The sequence below is a fragment of the Lissotriton vulgaris genome, chromosome 2_1 (genome assembly GCF_964263255.1).
Source record: "Lissotriton vulgaris chromosome 2_1, aLisVul1.2, whole genome shotgun sequence".
Classification (NCBI taxonomy): domain Eukaryota; kingdom Metazoa; phylum Chordata; class Amphibia; order Caudata; family Salamandridae; genus Lissotriton; species Lissotriton vulgaris.
Genome location: NC_141687.1, coordinates 863,823,430 through 863,842,820, shown reverse-complemented (window position 1 = coordinate 863,842,820; position 19,391 = coordinate 863,823,430).

Here is a 19,391-nt window from a genome sequence, read left to right as displayed (position 1 = left end):
CCCGTCAACCCAGGCGGAAACAAGTAGAAGACCCCCAAACAGCCAGAAAGCAAAACCTTTAAAGTGAGACTTAGCAAATTTTGGGCCAACCTGGAATTAAGTCCAAATGCGCTGTGCAGCTAGGCACTAACTCCCCTTTTCTACTATGAATTTCCTGAAAAACAAATGCAATCAACATTAGACTGTGCCAGCAGTACTCCCAGACCCCCCGACACAGCACCGCAAATCTAGAACACACCCAAATAAACACAAAAACCTGCAATACTGGTATATTGAAAACATGGCAAATTGCGCTGTTCACAAAAAACAAACAGCAATTGGTTTCAACAGAGACAGACAGACAGCCATTGCTGTCCACTGCATACCATCTTCTCATTATTCATTACCTGTTCTACTTTATGTCCGCATCTTCTTCGGAAAGTGAGGGCCCACAGGGCAGCCTCTCCTGTAAATTTCAGAAGTAGGTCTGTCAACAATCAGCAAGCATGTAGTCAGTCAGTTATTTCAGTCCCACTTGAGGGGACTCGTCTACGAAGGCAAAATTTGTTTTTTCTCCATAATCCATCCATCTGCCTTGAGGGAAATGGATAGGAGGATTCTGGAGGAGGAGGATAGAGGAGCATGATTGAGTTGTGAACTTGTGAACATCTGAATGCAGACTGCGGCACCTTCAAATCAATACAGAAAATAAAATGAAGACAGTGCTGATGATGGACTTATTGTGTTTAGTTGATTAGAGTTTTGTTGTGGTAAAAGTAGCAAAACAAAGAAAGACACACAGGAATAAAAGCGAATAAGTACGGAAAAAACGGAAGTAATTTTCAGTGCTCGTAGTCAGGGAAGCAGAGCTCGTCCTCCAAGTCTATGAATTGAGACGGGAGTAGGTCTGGTGACCGAGAAAAACTTCTGTCGTCGTGGTCACCTAAGTCGGTGTCCTCTTCTTTCTGCGCGCATTCACGTATTTTGTAATCGGTGGTATGAAGTGCTGATTCATCTTGATTATTGTTAACCTCTCCACATTTTTGGGCAAAAGGCGGGTCCTTTTTGAAGTAACAATGGCACCAGCAGCACTGAAAACACGTTCAGGAGACACGCTTGTGAGTGGGCAAGACAAATCATTTAGAGCCAGGTTCGTGATCAGTTGCCATTTTGAGCTTTTCGTATACCAATATCCCAATGGGTTCTCATTATGACAGACCTCTGTTTGGTCATCCAGATAGGCCTGCACCACCGACTCAAGGTTCTCCAGGGTTGATCCACTTTGTGTACCATCTGCGACCTTTTCATCAGTGGACCGAGCTAACCCTTGCTGAGTTAGCCAATCCCCTTCCGACAATATTGGTTTGCTGCCTGGTGCAGGTGAGGATGATGATATGGTTGCTGGTGTCGTTAACAGCTGAGAGGGAAAGTGACTCCCTTCGGCCACGGATTGAGAAGTGGAACTTAACGCCGGATGGCCTGCTGATTCAGTTGAACTTGTGCTGCCTCCTTGAATTTTCTGCCGATCTTTTTCGAACCGCCTGGCTGACACAGCTAGCCAACGTTTGTACTTTGAAACATCTGCTTCATCAAAAGGAATGTATTATTTGCTGGCGACTGCCTTTTTGTACCGTGGATCAAGAATAGTGGCACAAATGTAATGTTGTTCTGTATGTATCTTTTTAAGCCTTTCATTGTCAAGGAGGCGGCATAATAACTTCTGCGCCAAACCATACGCTTCTCGCTTTTCATCATCACCGTTGAAGACACCTCCATCAGTTGGTGCTCTAGCATGCGCAACAATGGGATAGCTTTGCTCAAAGAACAGTCCTCCCTGCTGACTTCACGCGTGAAGAGCTCAAAAGGACGAAGCATGTCTGTCAGGCTTGCAATTAGCTTCCATTCCTCCAACTCTAGCATCAAGTCTTTGTGAGCAGCACCCAGTTTAAAGACAAACTCATGTATTACCTCCCACTGCTCAGTCAGACGCTCAAGCATGTAAAAGGTTGAGTTTCAACGTGTTGCCACCTCCTGGATTAGTCCTATGACTGGCAGTTTACGTTCATATTGAAGGCTCCTCAGCTGCTTCCAGGCCTTAAAAGAATGGTTGAAATGGGTGCAGATTTTTCGGCAGGTGGTCAGTACTTTGACGACTGGCTCTTCTGCTTTCAAGAAGGCTTGCACCACAATGTTAATACTGTGCGCCAAAAACGGCACTCTGAAATAGCCACCGTCGTCCATGGCCTTAACTGTATTACTGCCATTATCCGTGGAAACATAACCAACTGTGCGGTTTCTTGGATGCAGCCATTCTTTGACCTTCCTGTTAAACTCAAAAGGTTAGGTGCAGTGTAAGATTTCTCCATGGCAAACATGCCTACTGTTGCATGTTTGCGAGTAGCTTGAAAAACTTCCTCCGTGTTAACATCTTTGTGTTTTAACTGTTTTTCGACCCCTGCAAAAGAGACCCAGTGTGCAGTGATGCACATGTAATCAAGGGCTTGGCAACTGGTCCACATGTATATTGTCATGTGGATAGTGTGAACAGCACTCTTCAGAATAGCTGCGCCAATCACCTCCAGCACATCTTGATGTAGTGCTGGAACAGCAACCCTTGCAAAATAGAACCTGCTAGGAACCTTCCATTTAGGGCAGACTGTTGCCACCAATTCACGAAAACCCACCCCTTCCACGAAAGAGAAAGGGGGAAGGTCCAGCGCTAGCATTTTAGCCAGCTTGGCGTTATACAGACGCACGGTTGGGTGATTGCGTTCAAATGGCGGTTCCGACCAAAACATGCTGGTAATGGTGGGCTGGACCGTTTTACGTGATGATGATGATGATGATGATGATGCAGACTGTAGGAAGGTGGATATCTGACTATGGTTACCCCCAAACTTTTTGCCTGGTGTTTAGCTGGTTTTTGACATAGTTGGCCTGGGATCCTGCTATCCAGGGCCCCAGGCTGATTGCTCTCTCCTTAAAATGGACTCCATGTACCCTAGGTGCATAACACAATTGGAATTGGTTCACCTTATAGGCCCCTGTAACAGTGTACCATAGGTACCCAGGGCATAGGTGTAGCCAAGGCCTACCAGGGGCTGCAGCATGTATTATGCCACCCCTGGCCTGGCCTCCATATTTGACACAACTGGCTGATCACTCAGCTGGGGTAAGTTGGTGTAATCACCTCTTACTTAGGTACAGTATGGCTGTGCCTAACCCTAAACTGGACACATATGTTCCTATCAGCCACTCCTATGGAAGGCCTCATCAATCCTGGAGGCAGAGTGCTTGGAAATATGTGAGATGGTGCTCTAGCATGAGCTGAGCCTGTCTGCGGCTGTCGGGAACCACTCCCTAAGCTGTTCCGGGATATTGCCATACCATATACTCTTAAGTGCATTATAATCCTCGCGGTTATTTGCTATCTTTGGTTTGGCTTTATCAAAACATGTCGAGTAAGGTGTCATACGAATTGGAATACTATCCCCTCGCCAATTCTGGCGACGGGGATAGCATTCCACCCTTCTAGAGGGACACGACATGTGTGTAGCCTTAACCCCGGTTAAAGTTAAACAGAGCCTCAGCTTCACAAAATGGACGCTGCCACCACAGACACAAGTCTGGCCTCCTGCTGCTGACCGAAACTCGGCAGATGGTGGCCTGGACAAAGGGTTTCCTGCCTTGGGAGGTGCGAGCACCACCCCAGACAGTATTTTGTGTATTGGGTAGGACAGGGCTGAATAGAATCAGACATGCCCGGGGCACACAAGGTGTCCCCGTGCATAGGCCAGTCCAAACCGGTTCTGGGGCCTTCCAGCCCCAGTCCTGGCGCGGAGCTGGACAAAGGAAAGGGGGTGTAACCGCCCCCCTTCCTGGTTCCTCCCAGAGGAGGGACCTAGTAGGTGATCCACCCCCAGTTTGGGAATAAGAGGGGGAGCAGTGCCATTGCACAGAGATCATCCTGAAATCAACTTTAAACAAGAAGAAGACTGGACTTCGACATTCTGCTGCACAGAAGACTGAAGAGAATCTCCCTTGTGGCCTAGGAGTGGCCACCCTGTGAACACAGGCACCAACCAGCAACTCGACGTCTGCTTTGCCGCCGCCTCCCGCCGGAGACCGAGCCCAGAGCCCGACAAGAACCAGACTCCCAGACCTCTCAGAGCCCGATCCACAGTCCCTGCAAAGAAGGGACCCGTGGAGGCACCGAGTGACGTGGGACCGGACCTCTTGAAAGACACCCGAAAAGCTGACTGCGCAGCTTCTGAGGCATCCTCGACGTTGTGCTTTGGGGAATGAGAACCCCCACCACCGAGCAGCCCTTGCACCGAAGATCAGCCCTCCAGCATCTCCACGATCTGCGTGGGGCCCTTTTGCATTGTGCCACTTGACGCGCCATCCTGGCCACTAGCCACGTGGTCAGCGGCCATCTTGGCGATGAACCCGAAGATTTAAACAGCAGGTCTGGTTGCTCCAGACTTACCCAAGCTCCTGTGAAAAGGAGCACCCGCTCTGACCTTGCTGGTCCGAGTGAACAGCATCTTTCAACTTCTGCGTGGCTTGCATTTGCCAAGGCCTGTTTGCTCCGATCAGGTCGCCGACACCGCCAACAGCGAGAAGCCTACGTGGGACAGCTCGTGACCGACTCCTGGACGTCCTCGACCCCGGGTATCCACGTGGCTGCAGAAAGAAGCTACCCAACAACGCCTGTTTGCACCCGACATCGCCTGGTTCCAATCTGGTTCCACGGTAGTCACTGGCTAGTGACTTTGAACATTGTCCCCTCTGCTTTCAGGTCTTCACATCTTCAGATCCACCCTTGGATCCACCGGAACTCTTCTCATCGAGCCGCCTGCAGCATCTTCAGCTCCAAGCACCATCGACCAGCGTGACGAAACCCGACACAACTTCGACCCTGTGCACCCGCTTCCTGTGGGTGAGGTAACTCAGCTCCGCCGGTGCTCCTGCACTGGTACACATCCCAAGGGCCTGTGTTTTAAGTTTCAGCTCCGTAGGTCACTCGGAAGGTTCCTAACTTTCTAACTTTGTGCTTTTTACGCACCATAGACTTTGTATTGCGAAGTGCGTGCACTTTGAACACTGCACCCGAGTCCCGTGGGCCTTTCCCGACTTAGTCATTGCCAGTCTCGAATAGCTCCAGCGATTCCCAAGGCCCTAGGCCTCTTCCCTTTCCTCCTGGTATCTCTTATACCACTTTCTTAGTATATGGTTTAGGTGGCCCCTGGGGCTCATCCATATTGTGCAACTTTTGTGTATTTTAAACTGTCTTGTGATTTAACGCTTGTGCTTCTGTGCTCATAAAGAGTCCAGGGGATTTTAATAGTTAATAAATCAATATATATTTTCAATATATATCTGTGTGGTGTCCCTTTCATTTGGTATTCAAGGGGGTTGTGTATGGTATAACAGCTGGCTTCACATGCCTTTCAGAGTTTAGCCTAAGACTGCTTTGTCCACGTTACCACTAGGATAACTGGTCTACAAGGTTGAATTACAACCATCATCATAAGGGTTGCTTGGCATGATACAAAGTGATCACTAAGAGTTAGTGAGCATTATATATCAGGCCAACTTCTCACATTGGTGAGCAGCGGATTGGGATCTGAGCTTGCTGTTGTTTTACCATTACAATCTTTGAGATTATCATTTGAAAGATCATACAGGTACCTGCTAGGTACATATAAAACAAGACTAGTATACTTAAGTTCTACTGAACTTAGTTGTTGTAGAGCAAAGGGAGTAGCACACCCTAGCTACAACTACTAGATAGGTTTAGTAGGTAAACACCAGTGTAGGTAGATTGCAACACATCCACCCACACTAGAGCAATGTCTGGAGCAGAGGGGTCCAGTGGACTTACTCCTGTTGAGAGTGACCCTCCAAGGGCACCATCCAAATTTGCTATTTTTCCCTTTAAGGAATTAAGACAGCTTTGTGTCTTAAGGGGTCTGAAGACAGGGCCTTCCCCTACTACAGACCACCTAAGAGAGCTCTTGGATCAGTCTGAGGCTCTAAAGACCTCTAAAGCAAACCCCACAGGGGATGCTGAAGGAGGCCATCCTTCAGAGGATGATACTGTAGACACCCCTGCCCCTATCATCCTGGTAGATGAGGAAGCCTCCACCACTGGAGCTCCTCAGGTAGATGTAGAGGAAGAAGAAGAGGAGGAGGAGGTGGAAAGCAGTGAGTCAGATGATGACAGAGATAGTCAGGTGCTGGTCAGTAGACTGAACCAGGATAACTTAAGTCAACTTGGGAATGAATCAGGTAACAACCCATTCAGACCCCCAGGTGGACTTAACCAGGAGCCTAGGAGGAGAAGGACTCACTCAGGTGACTCTGACAACTCCCATGCTTCTAGAGGCTCTCATGGTCACTCCAGAAGGGGGATGACTAGCCCTCAGAGAAGGGAACATGAGGCCAAATTGAGAGAATCTCAAATTAGAGAGGCTGAATTGAGAGTCCAGAGACAAGAGTTAGAGATTGCCCTGGCCCAAGAGAAACTTGCTAGAGCAAGACAGCCTAGAGAGAGTGGATTAGGATCCACTGGTGGCAGCAATATCCACAAGGATAAAGACAGGTCTTTTGATACAAGAAACCTGAGTAAGATTGTGCCCCCCTACAAAGCTGGGGATGATATCCACAAATGGATGACTGCACTTGAGAGAGCCTGCATGGTACAGCAGATCCCTCAGGAGCAGTGGGCAGCAATCTTGTGGCTCTCCTTTGAAGGTAGAGGCCGAGACAGACTCCTCACAGTTAGTGATGGGGATTCTAGAAACTACATGGTCCTGAAGAGTGCTCTGATTGATGGGTTAGGCTTAACCACTGAACAGTACAGGTTAATGTTCAGAGATACCCAGAAGACACAGACTCAGGACTGGTCTGAATTTGTTGAGTGTGCCACTAAGGCTCTGGAGGGCTGGTTGCTGGGAAGTAAGGTTACTGACTATACAGGATTGTATAATTTAATTATGAGAGAGCAAATCTTAAGTAATTGTCAAAATCAGCTTCTACATCAGCACCTGGTTGACTCTGATCTGACCTCCCCACAAGAATTGGGTAGGAGGGCAGACAAATGGGTCAGAACCAGGATCAGGCCTAAGAACCAGGGTGGTGACCAAAAGAAAGAGACTACCAAGCCTCAAGAGAAGGGTGGGGATAAAAGTAAGGAAAAGACTTCCCCAGGGCCCCAAAACTCCAAGAATGGGGGTGGGTCCCAAGACACTTCTACAACCCAGAAAAAGCCTTATTGTCATACCTGTAAACAGGTGGGGCATTACAAAACAGATAGCTGTTGTCCCAAGAATGGCAATAAGGAGAATATACCTCCAGGTAAGGCTCCAACACCTCCTGTCACTGTTAGCAGTGGTCCCCCAGGTGGTGGGAGCACCCCCAAGAATTTGGGTGGGTTTACTTTTGGAGGACAGGTGGACTCTGGCCTATCCAGGTCCCCTAACTCAGATACTCTTGTCTATGAGACTGGCATGGGGTTTGCCAATTTCACTGCTTGCCCAAACACTTTGAGCAAGTATAGACAGGAACCCCTCATCAATGGCTTGAAAGTTGAGGCCTTCAGAGACACAGGGGCTAGCATCACCATGGTGGCTGAATGTCTAGTCCCCTCAAGGCAACTTTTACCTGATGCCAGATATCAGGTGACAAACATTGATGGCATAGAAACCAATCATCCCATGGCAGTAGTTAATCTTAGCTGGGGAGGTGTCACTGGCCCAAAGAGAGTGGCAGTGTCAGCAAACTTGCCTGTAGATTGCCTACTGGGTAATGATTTGGAAATCTCAGCCTGGGCTGAGGTTGAACAGCAAACCCATTCTAGAATGGTAAATCTCCATGGAAAGGTTAGTGGGGCTGTAATGACTACAGCCCCAATTCAAGATGTCCTTCCTGAAAAGGTTGGGAGGGCTGAGCAAACCTCAGCCCCATCTTTAGATAACTTCCCTCCTGGAAAGAGTAGCAGGGCTGTACTAGTAACAGCCCATATCCAAACTGAGTCTCCTCCTGAAAAGGTTGGTGGGGCTGTGATGGCCACAGCCCAAACTCAAACTGATACATGGGTAGTGAAGCCTGAAATGATGGATCACTCCACCCAAACAGAGAGCATTGAGGAGGAAGAGAAATCTCCCTCCCACCAGACTTTAGGAAAGGATCAGCCTCCTCAGGGAACTGATCTTACCCCTGATGAAGGAACTGTCCCAGAGGTTGTTAGGCCTGGCCTAACAGAGCCTCTGATGGCAGTGGACCCTTCTCAGGTGGGACCCAGTCTGGAGCAGGTAACCTGCCCCTCTCTACCTTGCCTTACTCAGCCCAGGGCTGCAGAGGACAAGAAGGACAGTGAGACCCAAAGGGCCCCCTGTCAAATAAAGCACCCCCATCAGCAGATTAGGGGCACCGAAACTAGTAGCCCTAGTGAGGTGCAAGCTTTAAAAACTCCTGAGGGATCCCCCTTAAAAGTAGTTAGGGACCTCCCCCAGATGGATATTGTTGGGCACAGCCAAACCTGGGACCCTAAGGGCCCAAACCTGAACTGTCCCTTCAGTAAGCCAAACAGAGGGACTCAGCCTCCAGCTTTAGGTAGCCAGAGGTTGACCCTGAGAGCACAGTGCAACTCAGTCAGAGAAAGAAAGGCACACATGGTGGAGAGTGATTGGAGGAAGCTGAGCCCTACAGAGGAAACTCACTTCAGTACTCCATCTCAACACCAGCCTTTGACTTTGCAAAGACACACCACAGGTAGAGATTCCCTATGGTGGAGACCCTCAGATACCCTTAGGGTGAGGGATTGCTTAGTGGACCATGAGACAGGGGGTTACCAAGCCAGAGCTGGTACTTCCCTATATGGCCACTTAGGCAATATAGGCTTACCTGGTCAAGGATAGCCTTATCTCCTTTCGTTTGGGGGGGGGGGGTTATGTAGGAAGGTGGATATCTGACTATGGTTACCCCCAAACTTTTTGCCTGGTGTTTAGCTGGTTTTTGACATAGTTGGCCTGGGATCCTGCTATCCAGGGCCCCAGGCTGATTGCTCTCTCCTTAAAATGGACTCCATGTACCCTAGGTGCATAACACAATTGGAATTGGTTCACCTTATAGGCCCCTGTAACAGTGTACCATAGGTACCCAGGGCATAGGTGTAGCCAAGGCCTACCAGGGGCTGCAGCATGTATTATGCCACCCCTGGCCTGGCCTCCATATTTGACACAACTGGCTGATCACTCAGCTGGGGTAAGTTGGTGTAATCACCTCTTACTTAGGTACAGTATGGCTGTGCCTAACCCTAAACTGGACACATATGTTCCTATCAGCCACTCCTATGGAAGGCCTCATCAATCCTGGAGGCAGAGTGCTTGGAAATATGTGAGATGGTGCTCTAGCATGAGCTGAGCCTGTCTGCGGCTGCCGGGAACCATTCCCTAAGCTGTTCCGGGATATTGCCATACCATATACTCTTAAGTGCATTATAATCCTCGCGGTTATTTGCTATCTTTGGTTTGGCTTTATCAAAACATGTCGAGTAAGGTGTCATACGAATTGGAATACTATCCCCTCGCCAATTCTGGCGACGGGGATAGCATTCCACCCTTCTAGAGGGACACGACATGTGTGTAGCCTTAACCCCGGTTAAAGTTAAACAGAGCCTCAGCTTCACAAAATGGACGCTGCCACCACAGACACAAGTCTGGCCTCCTGCTGCTGACCGAAACTCGGCAGATGGTGGCCTGGACAAAGGGTTTCCTGCCTTGGGAGGTGCGAGCACCACCCCAGACAGGATTTTGTGTATTGGGTAGGACAGGGCTGAATAGAATCAGACATGCCCGGGGCACACAAGGTGTCCCCGTGCATAGGCCAGTCCAAACCGGTTCTGGGGCCTTCCAGCCCCAGTCCTGGCGCGGAGCTGGACAAAGGAAAGGGGGTGTAACCGCCCCCCTTCCTGGTTCCTTCCAGAGGAGGGACCTAGTAGGTGATCCACCCCCAGTTTGGGAATAAGAGGGGAGCAGTGCCATTGCACAGAGATCATCCTGAAATCAACTTTAAACAAGAAGAAGACTGGACTTCGACATTCTGCTGCACAGAAGACTGAAGAGAATCTCCCTTGTGGCCTAGGAGTGGCCACCCTGTGAACACAGGTACCAACCAGCAACTCGATGTCTGCTTTGCCGCCGCCTCCCGCCGGAGACCGAGCCCAGAGCCCGACAAGAACCAGACTCCCAGACCTCTCAGAGCCCGATCCACAGTCCCTGCAAAGAAGGGACCCGTGGAGGCACCGAGTGACGTGGGACCGGACCTCTTGAAAGACACCCGAAAAGCTGACTGCGCAGCTTCTGAGGCATCCTCGACGTTGTGCTTTGGGGATTGAGAACCCCCACCACCGAGCAGCCCTTGCACCGAAGATCAGCCCTCCAGCATCTCCACGATCTGCGTGGGGCCCTTTTGCATTGTGCCACTCGACGCGCCATCCCGGCCACTAACCACGTGGTCAGCGGCCATCTTGGCGACGAACCCGAAGATTTAAACAGCATGTCTGGTTGCTCCAGACCTACCCAAGCTCCTGTGAAAAGGAGCATCCGCTCTGACCTTGCTGGTCCGAGTGAACAGCATCTTTCAACTTCTGCGTGGCTTGCATTTGCCAAGGCCTGTTTGCTCCGATCAGGTCGCCGACACCGCCAACAGCGAGAAGCTTACGTGGGACAGCTCGTGACCGACTCCTGGACGTCCTCGACCCCGGGTATCCACGTGGCTGCAGAAAGAAGCTACCCAACAACGCCTGTTTGCACCCGACATCGCCTGGTTCCAATCTGGTTCCACGGTAGTCACTGGCTAGTGACTTTGAACATTGTCCCCTCTGCTTTCAGGTCTTCACATCTTCAGATCCACCCTTGGATCCACCGGAACTCTTCTCATCGAGCCGCCTGCAGCATCTTCAGCTCCAAGCACCATCGACCAGCGTGACGAAACCCGACACAACTTCGACCCTGTGCACCCGCTTCCTGTGGGTGAGGTAACTCAGCTCCGCCGGTGCTCCTGCACTGGTACACATCCCAAGGGCCTGTGTTTTAAGTTTCAGCTCCGTAAGTCACTCGGAAGGTTCCTAACTTTCTAACTTTGTGCTTTTTACGCACCATAGACTTTGTATTGCGAAGTGCGTGCACTTTGAACACTGCACCCGAGTCCCGTGGGCCTTTCCCGACTTAGTCATTGCCAGTCTCGAATAGCTCCAGCGATTCCCAAGGCCCTAGGCCTCTTCCCTTTCCTCCTGGTATCTCTTATACCACTTTCTTAGTATATGGTTTAGGTGGCCCCTAGGGCTCATCCATATTGTGCAACTTTTGGGTATTTTAAACTGTCTTGTGATTTAACGCTTGTGCTTCTGTGCTCATAAAGAGTCCATGGGATTTTAATAGTTAATAAATCAATATATATTTTCAATATATATCTGTGTGGTGTCCCTTTCATTTGGTATTCAAGGGGGTTGTGTATGGTATAACAGCTGGCTTCACATGCCTTTCAGAGTTTAGCCTAAGACTGCTTTGTCCACGTTACCACTAGGATAACTGGTCTACAAGGTTGAATTACAACCATCATCATAAGGGTTGCTTGGCATGATACAAAGTGATCACTAAGAGTTAGTGAGCATTATATATCAGGCCAACTTCTCACACAGACTTCAAACCAGTTAGGCTCAGTGATTTAGTTTTTTGCATTGGTGTCTGTCCCAGACTCTTAGTGGGCCTCATACATGTTGCAGGGGTTGAGGGTGTGGGCGCTACCACTGCAATGCTGCTGCCAGGGGTACTGGGTGTACCAGAAAAAATGGCTGTCGCTTCTTCACTTCCTCCCTGCACGATCAGCTTCTCATCATCCTCAGATGCAATATGAAGGGATGCATTTGGATTTGTTTTGGCTTCCTCAATGTCACTTAGGTGCTGATACCACTGGATAGGGTGGTGTAGTTTGAGATGACCTCTCTGGCCTCCAGTACTATAGTTGGAACCAAGCTTACCCTCACTAACTAATACTTTACAAATCGAACAAACGACCATGTTTTCCGCCTTTTTGCTAACAGTAAAGAAGTCCCAAACTGGGGACTGGAGATGTCTGCTGGTGGTGGAGGAGCTAAATTGACTTTCAATGCCAGATGAAGTGGAGGATGGGCGTGGCTGAATTTGTTTCTGTAGTTGACTTACAGCTCCACTACTTGAGGTAATGGAGGTCGAGCTGGATGGAGGTCCATGCCGGCCCTTCTGATGAGAAAATATGGAAGCTGTAGGTCGCTTTGGTGTTGTAGTTAACTGCGTTGGTGGTGGTACCAGTGCCACGCCGCCCACATGATCATCCCGCTCAGCAGCCATTCGGGATAGGGTTAAAATGTATGTCTGCTCCATGCCCACTGGGGCTTCTGTGACGTCTGTGATGACTGGGTCGTCATCAGACTGTTCATCAGCAGCACAAGACACCACTTCTTGTTCGTCGTCATCACCCATAAGTCGAAGCCTTGCAGGAACCTTCCTTTGAGGCTTAGCTACCTTTGTCGGCTCATGGCGTGCCTCACTGTCAGACTGCATTGCTGGGTTCCAATCAAGATCAAGGTCATCAGAATGAAGGGGGCTTGAAGAAGAACTTATAGTAGTAGCAGCACTCCTTAACTTTTTTCTTGTTGGGGATCTGGAAAGCAATGGATCATCCTCAAGAGGAGTGGATTCCTGGGATGATTCTTCCACTTGAATATCAATTTCCTCATGTGCCCCTACTTCTGGAGGAACAACCGTTGTAGGCAGTTGTGCCGCTCCATGAACCTCTAGTGGCACCTCTCCAAGCACCTCTACTTGCGCCTCTTCTTGTGCATGTACTTGCGCCTCTCCTTGCCCATGTACTTGTGCCTCTCTTTGCCCATGTACTTGCGCTTGTACTAGTTGCACTTGTGGTTGTCATTGCGGCTGTGATTGTTGAACACTCGCCAGCTGAGTTACACCCGGCATTGATTGGATAGTACTTTCTTGTGAAGAGCCAACATCACTGGTCGATGGTGATTAAACAATGCCTTTGTGGCACTCATGGGCTTGGGCCTACCTTGGCGTGGTGGCACTGACCCCAATGAGGCGGAGGTGCTGCTTCCGGCTTGGTCCACGGCGGACACCGCTGCTGCTGCAGGCGTAATTTATTTTCCCCAAAATGGTGTTGGTGGGCACATCCGTCTCCTTGGTAGGTGGTGCCACTTGCTTCTTCTGCTCCTTCTTACTGGCAGTGGCACTGGCAACTTTCTTCACTGAGGCGCTACGGCCACCTTTCTTTGGGTCCATCTTCTTCAGATGTCAGAACAGCAGGCCGCAGTTGCACGAGTTGCAGAGTTGTCTTGTCTGTTGCCACACGTGACGTCGTGTGACGTTATGCTGCACACACCGCTGCAGGACTTCTTCCTGGCACTAGTGGTTGTCTTGTGCACCTAAAAGCAATGGAAGACAGAGGAACATCAGTTATACACCCCAAAAAGTCGAAAAACACATAAATATCACCACAATCCCATGCCATCCATGCCCTCAATGATGTTTAAATTCAAGACACCCCACAGAAAGACTAGGCCCATGCACCACTGAGTACCCCCGGGCATAATGGATGAAAGTAATGCAAAATGAGTGCAGGCCTGAGAACACTGCCTGCCTTCAAAATGGCCCCTTGCCCCCCAGAACATGGCCAGGCCCTGCCTGTACCAGCACTCAAAATGGCCCCCACCCACATGGCCAGTCCCAACAACACCCCAAAAAAAGTAAAAAAACACATAAAAATCACCACAATCCCATGCCATCCATGCCCTCAATGATGTTTAAATTCAAGACACCCCACAGAAAGACTAGGCCCATGCACCACTGAGTACCCCTGGGCATAATGGATGAAAGCTAGGCAAAATGGGTGCAGGCCTGAGAACACTGCCTGCCTTCAAAATGGCCCCTTTCCCCCCAGCACATGGCCAGGCCCTGCCTGTATCAGCACTCAAAATGGCCCCCACCCACATGGCCAGTCCCAACAACAGCACCAAAAAGTCGAAAAACACATAAAAAGCACCACAATCCCATGCCATCCATGCCCTCAATGATGTTTAAATTCAAGACACCCCACAGAAAGACTAGGCCCATGCACCACTGAGTACCCCTGGGCATAATAGATGAAAGCTAGGCAAAATGGGTGCAGGCCTGAGAACACGGCCTGCCTTCAAAAGGGCCCCTTGCCCCCCAGCACATGGCCAGGCCCTGCCTGTACCAGCACTCAAAATGGCCCCCACCCACAAGGCCAGTCCGAACAACACCCCCAAAAAGTCGAAAAGCACATAAAAATCACCACAATCCCATGCCATCCATGCCGTCAATGATGTTTAAATTCAAGACACCTCACAGAAAGGCTAGGCCATTGCACCACTGAGTACCCCTGGGCATAATGGATGAAAGCTAGGCAAAATGGGTGCAGGCCTGAGAACACTGCCTGCCTTCAAAATGGCCCCTTGCCCTCCAGCACATGGCCAGGCCCTGCCTGTACCAGCACTCAAAATGGCCCCCACCAACATGGCCAGTCCCAAAAACACCCCCAAAAAGTCAAAAAACACATAAAAATCCCCACAATCCCATGCCATCCATGCCGTCAATGATGTTTAAATTCAAGACACCCCACAGAAAGACTAGGCCCATGCACCACTAAGTACCCCTGGGCACAGTGGATGAAAGCTAGGCAAAATTGGGTGCAGGCCTGAGAATACTGCCTGCCTTCAAAATGGCCCCTTGCCCCCCAGCACATTGCCAGGCCCTGCCTGTACCACCACTCAAAATGGCCCCCACCCACATGGCCAGTCCCAACAACACCCCCAAAAAGTCGTAAAACACATAAAAATCACAACAATCCCATGCCATCAATGCCCTCAATGATGTTTACATTCAAGACACCCCACAAAAAGACTAGGCCCATGCAACACTGAGTACCCCTGGGCATAGTAGATGAAAGCTAGGCAAAATGGGTGCAGGCCTGAGAACACTGCCTGCCTTCAAAATGGCCCCTTGCCCCCCAGCACATGGCCAGGCCCTGCCTGTACCAGCACTCAAAATAGCCCCCACCCACATGGCCAGTCCCAACAACACCCCCAAAAATCAAAAAACACATATAAATCACAACAATCCCATGCCATCCATGCCCTCAATGATGTTTAAATTCAAGACACCCCACAGAAAGACTAGGCCCATGCACCACTGAGTACCCCTGGGCATAATGGATGAAAGCTAGGCAAAATGGGTGCAGGCCTGAGAACACTGCCTGCCTTCAAAATGTCCCCTTGCCTCCCAGCACATGGCCAGGCCCTGCCTGTACCAGCACTCAAAATGGCCCCCACCCACATGGCCAGTCCAAACAACACCCCCAAAAAGTCGAAAAACACATAAAAATCAAAACAATCCCATGCCATCAATGGCCTCAATGATGTTTAAATTCAAGACACCCCACAGAAAGACTAGGCCCATGCACCACTGAGTACCCCTGGGCATAATGGATGAAAGCTAGGCAAAATGGGTGCAGGCCTGAGAACACTGCCTGCCTTCAAAATGGCCCCTTGCCCCCCAGCACATGGCCAGGCCCTGACTGTATCAGCACTCAAAATGGCCCCCACCACATGGCCAGTCCCAACAACAGCCCCAAAAAGTCGAAAAACACATAAAAAGCACCACAATCCCATGCCATCCATGCCCTCAATGATGTTTAAATTCAAGACACCCCACATAAAGACTAGGCCCATGCACCACTGAGTACCCCTGGGCATAGTGGATGAAAGCTAGGAAAAATGGGTGCAGGCCTGAGAACACTGCCTGCCTTCAAAATGGCCCCTTGTCCCCCAGCACATGGCCAGGCCCTGCCTGTACCAGCACTCAAAATGGCCCCCACAAACATGGCCAGTCCCAACAAAACCCCCAAAAATCGAAAAAAACATACAAATCACCACAATCCCATGCCATCCATGCCCTCAATGATGTTTAAATTCAAGACACCCCACAGAAAGACTAGGCCCATGGAATACTGAGTACCCCTGGGCATAATGTATGAAAGCTAGTCAAAATGGGTACAGGCCTGAGAACACTGCCTGCCTTCAAAATGGCCCCTTGCCCCCCAGCACATGGCCAGGCCCTGCCTGTACCAGGACTCAAAATGGCCCCCACCCGCATGGCCAGACCCAACAACACCCCCACAAAGTTGAAAAACACATTACAATCACCACAATCCCATGCCATCCATGCCCTCAATGATGTTTAAATTCAAGACACCTCACAGAAAGACTAGGCCCATGCACCACTGAGTACCCCTGGGCATAATGGATGAAAGCTATGCAAAATGGGTGCAGGCCTGAGAACACTGCCTGCCTTCAAAATGGCCCCTTTCCCCCCAGCACATGGCCAGGCCCTGCCTGTATCAGCACTCAAAATGGCCCGCACCCACATGGCCAGTCCCAACAACAGCCCCAAAATGTCGAAAAACACATAAAAAGCACCACAATCCCATGCCATCCATGCCCTCAATGATGTTTAAATTCAAGACACCCCACAGAAAGACTAGGCCCATGCACCACTGAGTACCCCTGGGCATAATAGATGAAAGCTAGGCAAAATGGGTGCAGGCCTGAGAACACGGCCTGCCTTCAAAATGGCCGTTTGCCCCCCAACACATGGACAGGCCCTGCCTGTACCAGCACTCAAAATGGCCCCCACCCACAAGGCCAGTCCAAACAACACCCCCAAAAAGTCGAAAAACACATAAAAATCACCACAATCCCATGCCATCCATGCCGTCAATGATGTTTAAATTCAAGACACCTCACAGAAAGCCTAGGCCATTGCACCACTGAGTACCCCTGGGCACAGTGGATAAAAGCTAGGCAAAATTGGGTGCAGGCCTGAGAACACTGCCTGCCTTCAAAATGGCCCCTTGCCCCCCAGCACATTGCCAGGGCCTGCCTGTACCACCACTCAAAATGGCCCCCACCCACATGGCCAGTCCCAACAACACCCCCAAAAAGTCGTAAAACACATAAAAATCACAACAATCCCATGCCATCAATGCCCTCAATGATGTTTACATTCAAGACACCCCACAGAAAGACTAGGCCCATGCAACACTGAGTACCCCTGGGCATAGTAGATGAAAGCTAGGCAAAATGGGTGCAGGCCTGAGAACACTGCCTGCCTTCAAAATGGCCCCTTGCCCCCCAGCACATGGCCAGGCCCTGCCTGTACCAGCACTCAAAATAGCCCTCACCCACATGGCCAGTCCCAACAACACCCCCAAAAATCAAAAAACACATAAAAATCACCACAATCCCATGCCATCCATGCCGTCAATGATGTTTAAATTCAAGACACCTCACAGAAAGCCTAGGCCATTGCACCACTGAGTACCCCTGGGCACAGTGGATAAAAGCTAGGCAAAATTGGGTGCAGGCCTGAGAACACTGCCTGCCTTCAAAATGGCCCCTTGCCCCCCAGCACATTGCCAGGGCCTGCCTGTACCACCACTCAAAATGGCCCCCACCCACATGGCCAGTCCCAACAACACCCCCAAAAAGTCGTAAAACACATAAAAATCACAACAATCCCATGCCATCAATGCCCTCAATGATGTTTACATTCAAGACACCCCACAGAAAGACTAGGCCCATGCAACACTGAGTACCCCTGGGCATAGTAGATGAAAGCTAGGCAAAATGGGTGCAGGCCTGAGAACACTGCCTGCCTTCAAAATGGCCCCTTGCCCCCCAGCACATGGCCAGGCCCTGCCTGTACCAGCACTCAAAATAGCCCTCACCCACATGGCCAGTCCCAACAACACCCCCAAAAATCAAAAAACACATAAAAATCACAACAATCCAATGCCATCCATGCCCTCAATGATGTTTAAATTCAAGACACCCCACAGAAAGACTAGGCCCATGCACCACTGAGTACCCCTGGGCATAATGGATGAAAGCTAGTCAAAATGGGTGCAGGCCTGAGAACACTGCCTGCCTTCAAAATGGCCCCTTGCCTCCCAGCACATGGCCAGGCCCTGCCTGTACCAGCACTCAAAATGGCCCCCACCCAAATGGCCAGTCCCAACAACACCCCCAAAAAGTCGAAAAACACATAAAAATCAAAACAATCCCATGCCATCAATGCCCTCAATGTTGTTTAAATTCAAGACACCCCACAGAAAGACTAGGCCCATGCACCACTGAGTACCCCTGGGCATAATGGATGAAAGCTAGGCAAAATGGGTGCAGGCCTGAGAACACTGCCTGCCTTCAAAATGGCCCCTTGCCCTCCAGCACATGGCCAGGCCCTGCCTGTACCAGCACTCAAAATGGCCCCCACCAATATGGCCAGTCCCAACAACACCCCCAAAAAGTCAAAAAACACATAAAAAGCACCACAAACCCATGCCATCCATGCCCTCAATGATGTTTAAATTCAAGACACCCCACAGAAAGACTAGGCCCATGCACCACTGAGTATCCCTGGGCATAATGGATGAAAGCTAGGCAAAATGGGTGCAGGCCTGAGAACACTGCCTGCCTTCAAAATGGCCCCTTGCCCCCAGCACATGGCCAGGCCCTGCCTGTATCAGCACTCAAAATGGCCCCCACCCACATGGCCAGTCCCAACAACAGCCCCAAAAAGTCGAAAAACACATCAAAAGCACCACAATCCCATGCCATCCATGCCCTTAATGATGTTTAAATTCAAGACACCCCACATAAAGACTAGGCCCATGCACCACTGAGTACCCCTGGGCATAGTGGATGAAAGCTAGGAAAAATGGGTGCAGGCCTGAGATGATGTTTAAATTCGCGAACGCGAGATCCGCAAAATTCGCCCATGCTTAATAATGAGGACATAATCCTGCCACTTGCTTGACCTGAGCAGGTATGTTTCTTTGTGGTTTTATTCAACTTTGCTAGTAACGTGAGTCTCCCCTTGCCTCTCTCACTCGATACTTGCTAGGCCTGACCTAACTATGCTTAAACGTTACTTCTGACATAGCACCCCAAACAGGATGGGCTGTGTGACCCCAAGAGGTCACTATTTCACATTGGACTAATTGGTCTCCCCTGGCCGAGTCAGGAAGTTGTGTTTTTGTGTGTTATCATGCATACGCCAGATAATTATTTTTAAAAACTAGACACCCATTTGGGGTTGTACAGAATTTTTAGAAATGTGTATTTCATGTTTTGATTTTTTCTTGTGCGTGTTATTCAAAAGACATTGATCACAGTATTTGCAATCTTTTGCCCGCAAATGCCCATGGTAACAGTTTTAGTAATGTGTTTACCGCTCACTACGGTAACTTTGACATTGATTGTCGGCGCTTTA